The 15,084-nt window shown below is 41.9% G+C and overlaps 4 non-coding genes across 4 annotated transcripts; all 4 read right to left on the bottom strand.

Annotated features, from left to right (window-relative positions):
- Positions 1–1,150: 1,150 nt before the first annotated feature.
- trnat-ugu (transfer RNA threonine (anticodon UGU)) lies at positions 1,151–1,223 on the bottom strand. The gene has a single exon. It is a non-coding gene; the product is annotated as a tRNA-Thr (tRNA).
- Positions 1,224–5,577: 4,354 nt separating this feature from the next.
- On the bottom strand, positions 5,578–5,650 carry trnat-ugu (transfer RNA threonine (anticodon UGU)). Its single transcript has one exon. It is a non-coding gene; the product is annotated as a tRNA-Thr (tRNA).
- Positions 5,651–10,006: 4,356 nt separating this feature from the next.
- Positions 10,007–10,079, bottom strand: trnat-ugu (transfer RNA threonine (anticodon UGU)). Its single transcript has one exon. It is a non-coding gene; the product is annotated as a tRNA-Thr (tRNA).
- A 4,356-nt stretch (positions 10,080–14,435) lies between these two features.
- trnat-ugu (transfer RNA threonine (anticodon UGU)) lies at positions 14,436–14,508 on the bottom strand. Its single transcript has one exon. It is a non-coding gene; the product is annotated as a tRNA-Thr (tRNA).
- Positions 14,509–15,084: the final 576 nt, after the last annotated feature.

Genomic DNA, 15,084 nt, shown 5'->3' with positions numbered 1-15,084 from the left:
GCGGAAGCATACCATGCGATTATCTGAGGACAGCGCACGACATCAAAATATTTTTTCAACCAGCACAGGCTTCACAGAATAGCAAATAGCAATGAAATAAATCACTTACCTTTGAAGATCTTCCTCTGTTTGCAATCCCAAGGGTCCCAGCTACACAATGAATGTGCGTTTTGTTTGATCAAGTCCTTCTTTATATCCCAAAAATTTAGTTTAGTTGGCGCCATTGATTTCAGTAATCCACTCCTTCAACATGCATACAAAGGAATCCAAAAAGCTACCGGTAAACTTTGTTCATACAAGTCAAACAATGTTCTATTCAATCCTCAGGTACCCTAATTTGTAAATAAAGGATAATACTCCAGACAGAAAGAACGGTGTTCAATAGGAAAGGAAAATAACAAAGAGCGCACCCTCATTCATGGGCGCCAAAAGCCTACTTTTCCTGTTGAGCTCCCTTGGGAAAAACTACTATTACTTGTTCGTATTTCAACAAACAAGCCTGAAACCCTGTTTAAAGACTGTTGACATCTAGTGGAATCCATAGGTACAGCAATCTGGGAGGAATTTTTATATACAGACCCATAGACTTGCATTGGAAAGGCTTCTTAGCGCCAAAAAATAAAACGATTTCTGGATGGTTTTTCCTTGGGTTTTCGCCTGCCATATGAATTCTGTTATACTCACAAACATTATTTTAACCGTTTAGAAAATTCAAAGTGTTTTCCATCAAATTCTACCAATTATATGCATTTCCTAGCTTCTGGGCCTGAATAACAGGCAGTTTACTTTGGGCACGTCAGTCAGGCAGAAATTCAGAATACTGCCCCCTATCCTTAAGAAGTTTTAATACTTTCTCAGAAGTAGACATTATTTACTATACTGAACAAAAATATATACGCAACATGCAACACGCTACAATTTTTTTTTTTTACTGAGTTACAGTTAATATAAGGAAAAGTTCAAGTTAATGTTGTTATTCTTTCAACATGCATCACTGGATTACATGACCTCTGCTACTCCTGTCTCTAGTTTCAGCACTTTTAAAATCATGATGGGCAGCCCAGGACAGAATCGGCAAATGGTTACTCCCACCCTTTGCAGCACTGTGTAAAGTTTCAGATGAATGTCACAGAGGGTAGAGTCAAAATCAAGGCCCCAGTGAGAATTGAACTCACGACCCCTGGTTTACAAGACCAGTGCTCTAACCACTGAGCTATGGAGCCATACAGCTATGTATGAATAATTGGAACGTTATAAAGAACACACCCGTCATACAGTTAAAAAAAGAGACACACCTAAGTAACCAAACATGCAGCTTTCCCAGTCTGGCTCCTACAGTAAAAGCAGATTCCTTGACATCCTTTGTTATACATTTAATGACAAACTCTCCCAGGTCTATGTGACCCAGAGGCAGGTCTGGTCTAGTGGTCATCATTCTTCAGAATTCTCCTTTAATAGTCTCCTCTCCTCCTTTCGTTGTCTCCTCTCTTAATGACCATCTATTTTGTTATTTTTAGGGGTAGATCAGCTTTAATACTGCAGATAGATTGTGTGTCCTTTCAATGTAACTGTCTGCATCATTTCCAATCCCCCATACATTTTTTTTACAAACATTCCATTATATTATTTTCCCTTAACCCTACCACCCCTCCCCTAATTGGAGTAAATTAATGGACATCAATACTTAGACTTCTACTTCTAGCTTATACATACTATAAACATATTAGGGACACAGTATATTTTACATTAGTCATATTTTTATATTTTTAATTTTAGTCCCACCCTTCAGCTACCCTCAACCCCTCCCACCAATCTCTGAAAACCATCCAACTTTATAATGGTGAACTTATCACATGTTCTGGCCTGGTTTAGATCTTATCTGTCGGAAAGATATCAGTTTGTCTCTGTGAATGGTTTGTCCTCTGACAAATCAACTGTAAATTTCGGTGTTCCTCAAGGTTCCGTTTTAGGACCACTATTGTTTTCACTATATATTTTACCTCTTGGGGATGTTATTCGAAAACATAATGTAAACTTTCACTGCTATGCGGATGACACACAGCTGTACATTTCAATGAAACATGGTGAAGCCCCAAAATTGCCCTCGCTAGAAGCATGTGTTTCAGACATAAGGAAGTGGATGGCTGCAAACTTTCTACTATTAAACTCGGACAAAACAGAGATGCTTGTTCTAGGTCCCAAGAAACAAAGAGATCTTCTGTTGAATCTGACAATTAATCTTAATGGTTGTACAGTCGTCTCAAATAAAACTGTGAAGGACCTCGGCGTTACTCTGGACCCTGATCTCTCTTTTGAAGAACATATCAAGACCATTTCGAGGACAGCTTTTTTCCATCTACGTAACATTGCAAAAATCTTAAACTTTCTGTCCAAAAATGATGCAGAAAAATTAATCCATGCTTTTGTCACTTCTAGGTTAGACTACTGCAATGCTCTATTTTCCGGCTACCCGGATAAAGCACTAAATAAACTTCAGTTAGTGCTAAATACGGCTGCTAGAATCCTGACTAGAACCAAAAAATTGGATCATATTACTCCAGTGCTAGCCTCTCTACACTGGCTTCCTGTCAAAGCAAGGGCTGATTTCAAGGTTTTACTGCTAACCTACAAAGCATTACATGGGCTTGCTCCTACCTATCTCTCTGATTTGGTCCTGCCGTACATACCTATACGTACGCTACGGTCACAAGACGCAGGCCTCCTAATTGTCCCTAGAATTTCTAAGCAAACAGCTGGAGGCAGGGCTTTCTCCTATAGAGCTCCATTTTTATGGAACGGTCTGCCTACCCATGTCAGAGACGCAAACTCGGTCTCAACCTTTAAGTCTTTACTGAAGACTCATCTCTTCAGTGGGTCATATGATTGAGTGTAGTCTGGCCCAGGAGTGGGAAGGTGAACGGAAAGGCTCTGGAGCAACGAACCGCCCTTGCTGTCTCTGCCTGGCCGGTTCCCCTCTTTCCACTGGGATTCTCTGCCTCTAACCCTATTACAGGGGCTGAGTCACTGGCTTGCTGGGGCTCTCTCATGCCGTCCCTGGAGGGGGTGCGTCACCTGAGTGGGTTGATTCACTGTTGTGGTCATCCTGTCTGGGTTGGCGCCCCCCCCTTGGGTTGTGCCGTGGCGGAGATCTTTGTGGGCTATACTCAGCCTTGTCTCAGGATGTTAAGTTGGTGGTTGAAGATATCCCTCTAGTGGTGTGGGGGCTGTGCTTTGGCAAAGTGGGTGGGGTTATATCCTTCCTGTTTGGCCCTGTCCGGGGGTGTCCTCGGATGGGGCCACAGTGTCTCCTGACCCCTCCTGTCTCAGCCTCCAGTATTTATGCTGCAGTAGTTTATGTGTCGGGGGGCTGGGGTCAGTTTGTTATATCTGGAGTACTTCTCCTGTCCTATTCGGTGTCCTGTGTGAATCTAAGTGTGCGTTCTCTAATTCTCTCCTTCTCTCTTTCTTTCTCTCTCTCGGAGGACCTGAGCCCTAGGACCATGCCCCAGGACTACCTGACATGATGACTCCTTGCTGTCCCCAGTCCACCTGGCCATGCTGCTGTTCCAGTTTCAACTGACCTGAGCCCTAGGACCATGCCCCAGGACTACCTGACATGATTACTCCTTGCTGTCCCCAGTCTACCTGGCCATGCTGCTGCTCCAGTTTCAACTTCCACCTGACTGTGCTGCTGCTCTAGTTTCAACTGTTCTGCCTTATTATTATTCGACCATGCTGGTCATTTATGAACATTGAACATCTTGGCCATGTTCTGTTATAATCTCCACCCGGCACAGCCAGAAGAGGACTGGCCACCCCACATAGCCTGGTTCCTCTCTAGGTTTCTTCCTAGGTATTGGCCTTTTCTAGGGAGTTTTTCCTAGCCACCGTGCTTCTACACCTGCATTGCTTGCTGTTTGGGGTTTTAGGCTGGGTTTCTGTACAGCACTTTGAGATATCAGCTGATGTACGAAGGGCTATATAAATAAATTTGATTTGATTTGATTTGATTTATCATTGTTCAGTTGTATTCCAGGGAGGTTAGAGAAATGATCTAGATTGTCTATGAGGCTGTGCAGCGATCCAAATGGTGGTTTTAAAAGAAAGCATGAGTCCTCAGCATACAATGACACCTTTGTTTTTAAGCCCCGGATTTCTATCCCCTTGATTTTATTGTTGGATCTGATTTTAATAGCTAACATTTCGATGGCCATAATAAATAGATATGTCGATAGTTGACAACCTTGTTTCACTTCTCTTGACAGTAATACCCTTTTCCCACAACATCCGGTGAAATTGGAGAGCGCCAAATTCAAATGACAAAGTCATAATATTAAACATTCATGAAGATAGAAGTGTGTCATATCATTTAAAAGCTTAACTGCTTGTTAATCCAAATGCGTTGCCAGATTTCAAAAAGGCTTTACGGCGGAAGCATACCATGTGATTATCTGAGGACAGCGCACCACATCAAAATATTTTTTCAACCAGCACAGGCTTCACAGAATCGCAAATAGCGATGAAATAAATCACTTACCTTTGAAGATCTTCCTCTGTTTGCAATCCCAAGGGTCCCAGCTACACAATGAATGTGCGTTTTGTTTGATCAAGTCCTTCTTTATATCCAAAAAAGTTAGTTTAGTTGGCGCCATTGATTTCAGTAATCCACTCCTTCAACATGCATACAAAGGAATCCAAAAAGCTACCGGTAAACTTTGTTCATACAAGTCAAACAATGTTCTATTCAATCCTCAGGTACCCTAATTTGTAAATAAAGGATAATACTCCAGACAGAAAGAACGGTGTTCAATAGGAAAGGAAAATAACGAAGAGCGCACCCTCATTCATGGGCGCCAAAAGCCTACTTTTCCTGTTGAGCTCCCTTGGGAAAAACTACTATTACTTGTTCGTATTTCAACAAACAAGCCTGAAACCCTGTTTAAAGACTGTTGACATCTAGTGGAATCCATAGGTACAGCAATCTGGGAGGAATTTTTATATACAGACCCATAGACTTGCATTGGAAAGGCTTCTTAGCGCCAAAAAATAAAACGATTTCTGGATGGTTTTTCCTTGGGTTTTCGCCTGCCATATGAATTCTGTTATACTCACAAACATTATTTTAACCGTTTAGAAAATTCAAAGTGTTTTCCATCAAATTCTACCAATTATATGCATTTCCTAGCTTCTGGGCCTGAATAACAGGCTGTTTACTTTGGGCACGTCAGTCAGGCAGAAATTCAGAATACTGCCCCCTATCCTTAAGAAGTTTTAATACTTTCTCAGAAGTAGACATTATTTACTATACTGAACAAAAATATATACGCAACATGCAACACGCTACAATTTTTTTTTTTACTGAGTTACAGTTAATATAAGGAAAAGTTCAAGTTAATGTTGTTATTCTTTCAACATGCATCACTGGATTACATGACCTCTGCTACTCCTGTCTCTAGTTTCAGCACTTTTAAAATCATGATGGGCAGCCCAGGACAGAATCGGCAAATGGTTACTCCCACCCTTTGCAGCACTGTGTAAAGTTTCAGATGAATGTCACAGAGGGTAGAGTCAAAATCAAGGCCCCAGTGAGAATTGAACTCACGACCCCTGGTTTACAAGACCAGTGCTCTAACCACTGAGCTATGGAGCCATACAGCTATGTATGAATAATTGGAACGTTATAAAGAACACACCCGTCATACAGTTAAAAAAAGAGACACACCTAAGTAACCAAACATGCAGCTTTCCCAGTCTGGCTCCTACAGTAAAAGCAGATTCCTTGACATCCTTTGTTATACATTTAATGACAAACTCTCCCAGGTCTATGTGACCCAGAGGCAGGTCTGGTCTAGTGGTCATCATTCTTCAGAATTCTCCTTTAATAGTCTCCTCTCCTCCTTTCGTTGTCTCCTCTCTTAATGACCATCTATTTTGTTATTTTTAGGGGTAGATCAGCTTTAATACTGCAGATAGATTGTGTGTCCTTTCAATGTAACTGTCTGCATCATTTCCAATCCCCCATACATTTTTTTTACAAACATTCCATTATATTATTTTCCCTTAACCCTACCACCCCTCCCCTAATTGGAGTAAATTAATGGACATCAATACTTAGACTTCTACTTCTAGCTTATACATACTATAAACATATTAGGGACACAGTATATTTTACATTAGTCATATTTTTATATTTTTAATTTTAGTCCCACCCTTCAGCTACCCTCAACCCCTCCCACCAATCTCTGAAAACCATCCAACTTTATAATGGTGAACTTATCACATGTTCTGGCCTGGTTTAGATCTTATCTGTCGGAAAGATATCAGTTTGTCTCTGTGAATGGTTTGTCCTCTGACAAATCAACTGTAAATTTCGGTGTTCCTCAAGGTTCCGTTTTAGGACCACTATTGTTTTCACTATATATTTTACCTCTTGGGGACGTTATTCGAAAACATAATGTAAACTTTCACTGCTATGCGGATGACACACAGCTGTACATTTCAATGAAACATGGTGAAGCCCCAAAATTGCCCTCGCTAGAAGCATGTGTTTCAGACATAAGGAAGTGGATGGCTGCAAACTTTCTACTATTAAACTCGGACAAAACAGAGATGCTTGTTCTAGGTCCCAAGAAACAAAGAGATCTTCTGTTGAATCTGACAATTAATCTTAATGGTTGTACAGTCGTCTCAAATAAAACTGTGAAGGACCTCGGCGTTACTCTGGACCCTGATCTCTCTTTTGAAGAACATATCAAGACCATTTCGAGGACAGCTTTTTTCCATCTACGTAACATTGCAAAAATCTTAAACTTTCTGTCCAAAAATGATGCAGAAAAATTAATCCATGCTTTTGTCACTTCTAGGTTAGACTACTGCAATGCTCTATTTTCCGGCTACCCGGATAAAGCACTAAATAAACTTCAGTTAGTGCTAAATACGGCTGCTAGAATCCTGACTAGAACCAAAAAATTTGATCATATTACTCCAGTGCTAGCCTCTCTACACTGGCTTCCTGTCAAAGCAAGGGCTGATTTCAAGGTTTTACTGCTAACCTACAAAGCATTACATGGGCTTGCTCCTACCTATCTCTCTGATTTGGTCCTGCCGTACATACCTATACGTACGCTACGGTCACAAGACGCAGGCCTCCTAATTGTCCCTAGAATTTCTAAGCAAACAGCTGGAGGCAGGGCTTTCTCCTATAGAGCTCCATTTTTATGGAACGGTCTGCCTACCCATGTCAGAGACGCAAACTCGGTCTCAACCTTTAAGTCTTTACTGAAGACTCATCTCTTCAGTGGGTCATATGATTGAGTGTAGTCTGGCCCAGGAGTGGGAAGGTGAACGGAAAGGCTCTGGAGCAACGAACCGCCCTTGCTGTCTCTGCCTGGCCGGTTCCCCTCTTTCCACTGGGATTCTCTGCCTCTAACCCTATTACAGGGGCTGAGTCACTGGCTTGCTGGGGCTCTCTCATGCCGTCCCTGGAGGGGGTGCGTCACCTGAGTGGGTTGATTCACTGTTGTGGTCATCCTGTCTGGGTTGGCGCCCCCCCCTTGGGTTGTGCCGTGGCGGAGATCTTTGTGGGCTATACTCAGCCTTGTCTCAGGATGTTAAGTTGGTGGTTGAAGATATCCCTCTAGTGGTGTGGGGGCTGTGCTTTGGCAAAGTGGGTGGGGTTATATCCTTCCTGTTTGGCCCTGTCCGGGGGTGTCCTCGGATGGGGCCACAGTGTCTCCTGACCCCTCCTGTCTCAGCCTCCAGTATTTATGCTGCAGTAGTTTATGTGTCGGGGGGCTGGGGTCAGTTTGTTATATCTGGAGTACTTCTCCTGTCCTATTCGGTGTCCTGTGTGAATCTAAGTGTGCGTTCTCTAATTCTCTCCTTCTCTCTTTCTTTCTCTCTCTCGGAGGACCTGAGCCCTAGGACCATGCCCCAGGACTACCTGACATGATGACTCCTTGCTGTCCCCAGTCCACCTGGCCATGCTGCTGTTCCAGTTTCAACTGACCTGAGCCCTAGGACCATGCCCCAGGACTACCTGACATGATTACTCCTTGCTGTCCCCAGTCTACCTGGCCATGCTGCTGCTCCAGTTTCAACTTCCACCTGACTGTGCTGCTGCTCTAGTTTCAACTGTTCTGCCTTATTATTATTCGACCATGCTGGTCATTTATGAACATTGAACATCTTGGCCATGTTCTGTTATAATCTCCACCCGGCACAGCCAGAAGAGGACTGGCCACCCCACATAGCCTGGTTCCTCTCTAGGTTTCTTCCTAGGTATTGGCCTTTTCTAGGGAGTTTTTCCTAGCCACCGTGCTTCTACACCTGCATTGCTTGCTGTTTGGGGTTTTAGGCTGGGTTTCTGTACAGCACTTTGAGATATCAGCTGATGTACGAAGGGCTATATAAATAAATTTGATTTGATTTGATTTGATTTATCATTGTTCAGTTGTATTCCAGGGAGGTTAGAGAAATGATCTAGATTGTCTATGAGGCTGTGCAGCGATCCAAATGGTGGTTTTAAAAGAAAGCATGAGTCCTCAGCATACAATGACACCTTTGTTTTTAAGCCCCGGATTTCTATCCCCTTGATTTTATTGTTGGATCTGATTTTAATAGCTAACATTTCGATGGCCATAATAAATAGATATGTCGATAGTTGACAACCTTGTTTCACTTCTCTTGACAGTAATACCCTTTTCCCACAACATCCGGTGAAATTGGAGAGCGCCAAATTCAAATGACAAAGTCATAATATTAAACATTCATGAAGATAGAAGTGTGTCATATCATTTAAAAGCTTAACTGCTTGTTAATCCAAATGCGTTGCCAGATTTCAAAAAGGCTTTACGGCGGAAGCATACCATGTGATTATCTGAGGACAGCGCACCACATCAAAATATTTTTTCAACCAGCACAGGCTTCACAGAATCGCAAATAGCGATGAAATAAATCACTTACCTTTGAAGATCTTCCTCTGTTTGCAATCCCAAGGGTCCCAGCTACACAATGAATGTGCGTTTTGTTTGATCAAGTCCTTCTTTATATCCAAAAAAGTTAGTTTAGTTGGCGCCATTGATTTCAGTAATCCACTCCTTCAACATGCATACAAAGGAATCCAAAAAGCTACCGGTAAACTTTGTTCATACAAGTCAAACAATGTTCTATTCAATCCTCAGGTACCCTAATTTGTAAATAAAGGATAATACTCCAGACAGAAAGAACGGTGTTCAATAGGAAAGGAAAATAACGAAGAGCGCACCCTCATTCATGGGCGCCAAAAGCCTACTTTTCCTGTTGAGCTCCCTTGGGAAAAACTACTATTACTTGTTCGTATTTCAACAAACAAGCCTGAAACCCTGTTTAAAGACTGTTGACATCTAGTGGAATCCATAGGTACAGCAATCTGGGAGGAATTTTTATATACAGACCCATAGACTTGCATTGGAAAGGCTTCTTAGCGCCAAAAAATAAAACGATTTCTGGATGGTTTTTCCTTGGGTTTTCGCCTGCCATATGAATTCTGTTATACTCACAAACATTATTTTAACCGTTTAGAAAATTCAAAGTGTTTTCCATCAAATTCTACCAATTATATGCATTTCCTAGCTTCTGGGCCTGAATAACAGGCATGTTTACTTTGGGCACGTCAGTCAGGCAGAAATTCAGAATACTGCCCCCTATCCTTAAGAAGTTTTAATACTTTCTCAGAAGTAGACATTATTTACTATACTGAACAAAAATATATACGCAACATGCAACACGCTACAATTTTTTTTTTTTACTGAGTTACAGTTAATATAAGGAAAAGTTCAAGTTAATGTTGTTATTCTTTCAACATGCATCACTGGATTACATGACCTCTGCTACTCCTGTCTCTAGTTTCAGCACTTTTAAAATCATGATGGGCAGCCCAGGACAGAATCGGCAAATGGTTACTCCCACCCTTTGCAGCACTGTGTAAAGTTTCAGATGAATGTCACAGAGGGTAGAGTCAAAATCAAGGCCCCAGTGAGAATTGAACTCACGACCCCTGGTTTACAAGACCAGTGCTCTAACCACTGAGCTATGGAGCCATACAGCTATGTATGAATAATTGGAACGTTATAAAGAACACACCCGTCATACAGTTAAAAAAAGAGACACACCTAAGTAACCAAACATGCAGCTTTCCCAGTCTGGCTCCTACAGTAAAAGCAGATTCCTTGACATCCTTTGTTATACATTTAATGACAAACTCTCCCAGGTCTATGTGACCCAGAGGCAGGTCTGGTCTAGTGGTCATCATTCTTCAGAATTCTCCTTTAATAGTCTCCTCTCCTCCTTTCAGTTGTCTCCTCTCTTAATGACCATCTATTTTGTTATTTTTAGGGGTAGATCAGCTTTAATACTGCAGATAGATTGTGTGTCCTTTCAATGTAACTGTCTGCATCATTTCCAATCCCCCATACATTTTTTTTACAAACATTCCATTATATTATTTTCCCTTAACCCTACCACCCCTCCCCTAATTGGAGTAAATTAATGGACATCAATACTTAGACTTCTACTTCTAGCTTATACATACTATAAACATATTAGGGACACAGTATATTTTACATTAGTCATATTTTTATATTTTTAATTTTAGTCCCACCCTTCAGCTACCCTCAACCCCTCCCACCAATCTCTGAAAACCATCCAACTTTATAATGGTGAACTTATCACATGTTCTGGCCTGGTTTAGATCTTATCTGTCGGAAAGATATCAGTTTGTCTCTGTGAATGGTTTGTCCTCTGACAAATCAACTGTAAATTTCGGTGTTCCTCAAGGTTCCGTTTTAGGACCACTATTGTTTTCACTATATATTTTACCTCTTGGGGACGTTATTCGAAAACATAATGTAAACTTTCACTGCTATGCGGATGACACACAGCTGTACATTTCAATGAAACATGGTGAAGCCCCAAAATTGCCCTCGCTAGAAGCATGTGTTTCAGACATAAGGAAGTGGATGGCTGCAAACTTTCTACTATTAAACTCGGACAAAACAGAGATGCTTGTTCTAGGTCCCAAGAAACAAAGAGATCTTCTGTTGAATCTGACAATTAATCTTAATGGTTGTACAGTCGTCTCAAATAAAACTGTGAAGGACCTCGGCGTTACTCTGGACCCTGATCTCTCTTTTGAAGAACATATCAAGACCATTTCGAGGACAGCTTTTTTCCATCTACGTAACATTGCAAAAATCTTAAACTTTCTGTCCAAAAATGATGCAGAAAAATTAATCCATGCTTTTGTCACTTCTAGGTTAGACTACTGCAATGCTCTATTTTCCGGCTACCCGGATAAAGCACTAAATAAACTTCAGTTAGTGCTAAATACGGCTGCTAGAATCCTGACTAGAACCAAAAAATTTGATCATATTACTCCAGTGCTAGCCTCTCTACACTGGCTTCCTGTCAAAGCAAGGGCTGATTTCAAGGTTTTACTGCTAACCTACAAAGCATTACATGGGCTTGCTCCTACCTATCTCTCTGATTTGGTCCTGCCGTACATACCTATACGTACGCTACGGTCACAAGACGCAGGCCTCCTAATTGTCCCTAGAATTTCTAAGCAAACAGCTGGAGGCAGGGCTTTCTCCTATAGAGCTCCATTTTTATGGAACGGTCTGCCTACCCATGTCAGAGACGCAAACTCGGTCTCAACCTTTAAGTCTTTACTGAAGACTCATCTCTTCAGTGGGTCATATGATTGAGTGTAGTCTGGCCCAGGAGTGGGAAGGTGAACGGAAAGGCTCTGGAGCAACGAACCGCCCTTGCTGTCTCTGCCTGGCCGGTTCCCCTCTTTCCACTGGGATTCTCTGCCTCTAACCCTATTACAGGGGCTGAGTCACTGGCTTGCTGGGGCTCTCTCATGCCGTCCCTGGAGGGGGTGCGTCACCTGAGTGGGTTGATTCACTGTTGTGGTCATCCTGTCTGGGTTGGCGCCCCCCCCTTGGGTTGTGCCGTGGCGGAGATCTTTGTGGGCTATACTCAGCCTTGTCTCAGGATGTTAAGTTGGTGGTTGAAGATATCCCTCTAGTGGTGTGGGGGCTGTGCTTTGGCAAAGTGGGTGGGGTTATATCCTTCCTGTTTGGCCCTGTCCGGGGGTGTCCTCGGATGGGGCCACAGTGTCTCCTGACCCCTCCTGTCTCAGCCTCCAGTATTTATGCTGCAGTAGTTTATGTGTCGGGGGGCTGGGGTCAGTTTGTTATATCTGGAGTACTTCTCCTGTCCTATTCGGTGTCCTGTGTGAATCTAAGTGTGCGTTCTCTAATTCTCTCCTTCTCTCTTTCTTTCTCTCTCTCGGAGGACCTGAGCCCTAGGACCATGCCCCAGGACTACCTGACATGATGACTCCTTGCTGTCCCCAGTCCACCTGGCCATGCTGCTGTTCCAGTTTCAACTGACCTGAGCCCTAGGACCATGCCCCAGGACTACCTGACATGATTACTCCTTGCTGTCCCCAGTCTACCTGGCCATGCTGCTGCTCCAGTTTCAACTTCCACCTGACTGTGCTGCTGCTCTAGTTTCAACTGTTCTGCCTTATTATTATTCGACCATGCTGGTCATTTATGAACATTGAACATCTTGGCCATGTTCTGTTATAATCTCCACCCGGCACAGCCAGAAGAGGACTGGCCACCCCACATAGCCTGGTTCCTCTCTAGGTTTCTTCCTAGGTATTGGCCTTTTCTAGGGAGTTTTTCCTAGCCACCGTGCTTCTACACCTGCATTGCTTGCTGTTTGGGGTTTTAGGCTGGGTTTCTGTACAGCACTTTGAGATATCAGCTGATGTACGAAGGGCTATATAAATAAATTTGATTTGATTTGATTTGATTTATCATTGTTCAGTTGTATTCCAGGGAGGTTAGAGAAATGATCTAGATTGTCTATGAGGCTGTGCAGCGATCCAAATGGTGGTTTTAAAAGAAAGCATGAGTCCTCAGCATACAATGACACCTTTGTTTTTAAGCCCCGGATTTCTATCCCCTTGATTTTATTGTTGGATCTGATTTTAATAGCTAACATTTCGATGGCCATAATAAATAGATATGTCGATAGTTGACAACCTTGTTTCACTTCTCTTGACAGTAATACCCTTTTCCCACAACATCCGGTGAAATTGGAGAGCGCCAAATTCAAATGACAAAGTCATAATATTAAACATTCATGAAGATAGAAGTGTGTCATATCATTTAAAAGCTTAACTGCTTGTTAATCCAAATGCGTTGCCAGATTTCAAAAAGGCTTTACGGCGGAAGCATACCATGTGATTATCTGAGGACAGCGCACCACATCAAAATATTTTTTCAACCAGCACAGGCTTCACAGAATCGCAAATAGCGATGAAATAAATCACTTACCTTTGAAGATCTTCCTCTGTTTGCAATCCCAAGGGTCCCAGCTACACAATGAATGTGCGTTTTGTTTGATCAAGTCCTTCTTTATATCCCAAAAAGTTAGTTTAGTTGGCGCCATTGATTTCAGTAATCCACTCCTTCAACATGCATACAAAGGAATCCAAAAAGCTACCGGTAAACTTTGTTCATACAAGTCAAACAATGTTCTATTCAATCCTCAGGTACCCTAATTTGTAAATAAAGGATAAACCTCCAGACAGAAAGAACGGTGTTCAATAGGAAAGGAAAATAACGAAGAGCGCACCCTCATTCATGGGCGCCAAAAGCCTACTTTTCCTGTTGAGCTCCCTTGGGAAAAACTACTATTACTTGTTCGTATTTCAACAAACAAGCCTGAAACCCTGTTTAAAGACTGTTGACATCTAGTGGAATCCATAGGTACAGCAATCTGGGAGGAATTTTTATATACAGACCCATAGACTTGCATTGGAAAGGCTTCTTAGCGCCAAAAAATAAAACGATTTCTGGATGGTTTTTCCTTGGGTTTTCGCCTGCCATATGAATTCTGTTATACTCACAAACATTATTTTAACCGTTTAGAAAATTCAAAGTGTTTTCCATCAAATTCTACCAATTATATGCATTTCCTAGCTTCTGGGCCTGAATAACAGGCTGTTTACTTTGGGCACGTCAGTCAGGCAGAAATTCAGAATACTGCCCCCTATCCTTAAGAAGTTTTAATACTTTCTCAGAAGTAGACATTATTTACTATACTGAACAAAAATATATACGCAACATGCAACACGCTACAATTTTTTTTTTTTACTGAGTTACAGTTAATATAAGGAAAAGTTCAAGTTAATGTTGTTATTCTTTCAACATGCATCACTGGATTACATGACCTCTGCTACTCCTGTCTCTAGTTTCAGCACTTTTAAAATCATGATGGGCAGCCCAGGACAGAATCGGCAAATGGTTACTCCCACCCTTTGCAGCACTGTGTAAAGTTTCAGATGAATGTCACAGAGGGTAGAGTCAAAATCAAGGCCCCAGTGAGAATTGAACTCACGACCCCTGGTTTACAAGACCAGTGCTCTAACCACTGAGCTATGGAGCCATACAGCTATGTATGAATAATTGGAACGTTATAAAGAACACACCCGTCATACAGTTAAAAAAAGAGACACACCTAAGTATCCAAACATGCAGCTTTCCCAGTCTGGCTCCTACAGTAAAAGCAGATTCCTTGACATCCTTTGTTATACATTTAATGACAAACTCTCCCAGGTCTATGTGACCCAGAGGCAGGTCTGGTCTAGTGGTCATCATTCTTCAGAATTCTCCTTTAATAGTCTCCTCTCCTCCTTTCATTGTCTCCTCTCTTAATGACCATCTATTTTGTTATTTTTAGGGGTAGATCAGCTTTAATACTGCAGATAGATTGAGTGTCCTTTCAATGTAACTGTCTGCATCATTTCCAATCCCCCATACATTTTTTTTACAAACATTCCATTATATTATTTTCCCTTAACCCTACCACCCCTCCCCTAATTGGAGTAAATTAATGGACATCAATACTTAGACTTCTACTTCTAGCTTATACATACTATAAACATATTAGGGACACAGTATATTTTACATTAGTCATATTTTTATATTTTTAATTTTAGTCCCACCCTTCAGCTACCCTCAA

This window comes from Oncorhynchus kisutch, linkage group LG13, assembly GCF_002021735.2.
Source record: "Oncorhynchus kisutch isolate 150728-3 linkage group LG13, Okis_V2, whole genome shotgun sequence".
NCBI classification, from domain to species: Eukaryota; Metazoa; Chordata; class Actinopteri; order Salmoniformes; family Salmonidae; genus Oncorhynchus; species Oncorhynchus kisutch.
The sequence above is the reverse complement of the archived record's forward strand: the minus strand, read 5'-3'. Positions and strand labels throughout refer to the sequence as shown.